A 3,978-nucleotide genomic window follows, 5' to 3' on the forward strand; every position below is an offset into this window, starting at 1 on the left:
ATGAAAATCGAGTCAACTGTTAATAGCAAGCAGTACGTGGGCTAGGGTTATAGATCAGTTGGTAGAACATTTGCCTAGCAAGTATGAGGCACCGGGTTCCATCCTCAGCACTGCATAAAAATAAAATAAAGGTATTATATTCATCTATATAAAAATATTTTTAAAAAGTAGCAGTACATGATATTTTTTATAATATCAATGTAAACAGTGTCTTACTAAAGGGACATTACATTAAAAAGTTAAATTTTTCTCCTAAGTAAATTGAAAAGGCTTCTCATTGTAAGCAGAATTGGACAGAGCTACCTTTTGACTAAAAGCATTCTTTTCAGTGGCTAGTCTTTTCTGAACACAAAACTTCATACAAGAGTGTCTATTTCATTCATTTAATTCTATTTTTTTTTCGATGGGGGTGGGGGTCTTCTCTTTCTACATCCTCACATATTTTTGTGAAATTTGGTATTTCTTAAAGTAAAAATGTCATCTTTGGATACTCAACTGAGAGGGATAGGAATGTTTCTGTGTTATGATGTTTGCTTTCTCCCCTAAACTTCAGAGTGTCTGTGACCTTCTGTTTCAAGGGACAGAACCTCTCCTTTCTAAATACTTGCAGTAGATACTACCACACTGGCACCCCGGAGCTAATGTTCTTTCCTGTCACCCTGAGGATAATTTTAACAAAACGTAAAGCCACTTCCAAAGATTTTGTTTTATTTTGGTTTGGTTTGGTTGTTTGTTTATTAGTTCTAATCAGTTATATATGACAATAGAAAGCTCTTCTATTCATTGAACACAAATGGAGCAGAATTTGTTTTGTTTTTTGCCCCAATACAACATTGACCATTAAAGAACAAAGTAGTTATGTGCACAGAATGGAAAGATGTACTTCATTTCATCCCCTCCCCTCTTCCTAAGCTGCAAACTGCCTGTTTAAATCAAATCTTCTATCCAACTGCTGACATTTTCAAATTAGTTTTAAATTCCCTACATTTCTTGGTCAAGTTTTATAGGCCTCTTACCCCTTTTGAAGAAAAAGAAAAGAGCAACACTAACATTTAGGTTCAATGTGTCTAAAATTATGTGATTTTATCCAGCTCTCTAAGTTGTCATCTCAGATAGATGTAGATGCTTCAAATAGTGACCACATTCCTGGTAAGTAACTGGTGGGGTTATTGGGTTTCACAGGTGGGACAAAAGGGATGGGGAAACAAAAAGTGAGAGATGATGCCTATACCCATTACACTTTTTGTATAGGGCAAAACACAGTAAATTAGGTGCTGCTCTGAAAGCAAAGTCTTACTAATAATTTTTAATTTTATTTAGATGTAGCAACACTGGACATTTAATGATTCTTTGAATTAATGATTTTTTAGAAATGAAGTTGAGATTTACATAGTACTAAGGCTTGCATGCTCCATAATTAATTAACAGTGGTTGCATACATTCTTAATTCCAAAACATTATCCTAAATGTAGGATCATGAGGAATAGCTTTTTAAACTAGTTACAAGAGGTTCTTACCACTTTTGTTTTCACTTTTCCCATGATAATGTAATTATTATTTTAAAAAGGTCTCCATTGAGATACCTAAGAGGAAGAATAAACATGGAGGGAAGTGGCCAGAGATAGTGCCCATGTAACAACAGCTAAGTATTCTATTTCAGAATATTAGTTTATTTTATTTTGGCTTTTGATGCCATCATGAGATTTAAGTCTGCAGGCACACAAACTAATGCTGTTGTAGAAGAGGTATATTTTTTTGCAGCCTATTGTTTAATAGGGACTGAGGAGGTAGCTCAGTACTAAAGCACATGCTTAGCACATGTGAAGCCTTGGGCTTAATCCCCAATGCCAAAAAAAAAAAAAAAAATATATATATATATATATATATATATATAAACTATAGGATGTATAGGATTAAAAAGCTGTTCACTGCCCCTTTTATTCTTTTCATTTTAAGCATGACAATTAAAAGACTGTTTTTAGAAAAAAAAGAATTCCTGAAGTGTAATTTTTTATGTATAAATAAAGTTTTATCTAAATCTGAGAAGTTGTCTTTATTTTGTTTTAATACTGTTAGCTTTTCTGAAGCAGGCAATATTGGTAAAAAGAATATTCTATAAAGTCTTATTCTGGCCAACCAGAATATTATAAGCAGTTAGGAACGTAAGAAAGATAAATGAAATCCTCTTAATAGCACCATGATACAAGAGGTACTTGTACTGGGTGGTAACAATTCCATTGTTCATCATGTCACAGGATATGTAACAGAGGGTGAGTTTTTTCAGGATTGATTGCCTTTTAGTGGTTTGTTTTGTTTTGTTTGATCTCTCTACTTCCCAATTCGGAAGTGACCAAAAAAGATCTTTTGCAATATGAAAAATGATGGGAATATGATCATGTAATGTCAAAGAAAGGAAGGCTTTAGAGGAAGTGTTCGGTCGCACCGGGCCGGAGGAGCAGGGCCAGGGGAGCAGGGCCGGGGGAGCAGGGCCGGAGAAGCAGGGCCGGAGGAGCAGGGCTGGAGGAGCGCGGCTAGGCAGAGGGAATGCTGTGTCCGCGGAAGTCCCAGAAGTGGCCTGGCGGAGGAGCAGAAGGAAATGGAAGATAAAGTACTAGTCCAGAGAAAGCTGAAGAAGCCAAATTAAAAGCAAGGTATCCTCACCTGGGTCAAAAGCCTGGAGGTTCTGATTTTTTAAGGAAACGATTGCAGAAAGGGCAAAAATATTTTGATTCTGGGGATTACAACATGGCAAAAGCAAAGAACAAGCAATTTCCTACTGCAGCCCCAGATAAGACAGAGGTCCCTGGTGACCATATTCCCACTCCTCAAGACCTTCCTCAATGGAAACCATCCCTTGTTGCTAGCAAGCTGGCTGGCTGATTAAAAGAGCTGACCTGCATTAATTTTCTAATTCCCATTATTTCTCCTCATATATTACTTATCCACTTTTTATTCCTTTCATTCACTAAGTCATTTAAAGGAAACTGACGGCTTTGCAGGTAGTGATAGTGTGTGATGCTATTGTAAGGGAATATACATGTGTAGAGGTTTTGATTAGTTTTAACAGTGCACTGATGACACTGATGAAAAGGACATTTTAGAGTAACATAAGTAATCTACTTGAAAATATTTGTATAAATTACCTAAATCCTAATATAGGTTCCAACAAGTAATAAGCAAATTTACAATTTTAATGTTTTGCCTTCCTCGCTTATCTTAATTATAGCTATGTATGTTACTCTTATTTAATGTAACCTCTGTATTGATTTCTTCTGGATTTTCCTTCTGGATTTTGTCAAACAGAAGTTTAAGATCACAAGTTTGAAGAAAGATCACAAATTCAAATGAAAATAGGAGGGGCTTTGAAAGATTTTTATAACTGTGCTTGAACTTGAATGTCCTTAAGCCTGTTTCAGCTTTAACAATAGAATTTTCTTGGGCAATATTTGCCCATCCTGGTGTAATTTACGTGACTTCAGTGCTTAACAGCTGCACTGAATACTAGCTGAAGCTAGTATTCTTATTTAGTTCTGTAGTGTTAAATATCTTTCATTGTTGAAGATGTGAATGATGTATGCATGTGCATCGACTATTGAATTCCCTTTTGTGCCATTTTTGTAAATACAGTAATTTTGCATAACCTTTTAAAAAAAAAGGCTTTAGGGGGCTGGGGCTGGGGCTTTGTGTTAGAGTGTTTGCCTAGCATGTAGGAGGCATGGAGTTCAATTCTCAGTGCCACATATAAATAAATAAAATAAAGGTCCATCAACATCTAAAAAAATTTTTTTTAAAGAAAGAAAGGCTTTAACTTCTTGGATCATTTCCATATATTAGGGATTTCTTGAAGAATTTTTTTTTTTTCCATTCACTAAACATTTATTAAATGCCCCCATGTGTGCTTGATGCCAAGAACACACTAGTGATCTAGGCAAGTATAGTGCTTCTGGAGAGTAGATCCTTGCTGGTCACTACAGGATA

The 3,978-nt window shown here is 35.6% G+C and overlaps 1 pseudogene; it reads left to right on the top strand.

Moving 5' to 3' along the window:
• Positions 1–2,596: 2,596 nt before the first annotated feature.
• LOC143411681 (cAMP-regulated phosphoprotein 19 pseudogene) lies at positions 2,597–2,880 on the top strand (annotated as a pseudogene).
• Positions 2,881–3,978: the final 1,098 nt, after the last annotated feature.

This window comes from Callospermophilus lateralis, chromosome 12, assembly GCF_048772815.1.
Source record: "Callospermophilus lateralis isolate mCalLat2 chromosome 12, mCalLat2.hap1, whole genome shotgun sequence".
Lineage (NCBI taxonomy): Eukaryota > Metazoa > Chordata > Mammalia > Rodentia > Sciuridae > Callospermophilus > Callospermophilus lateralis.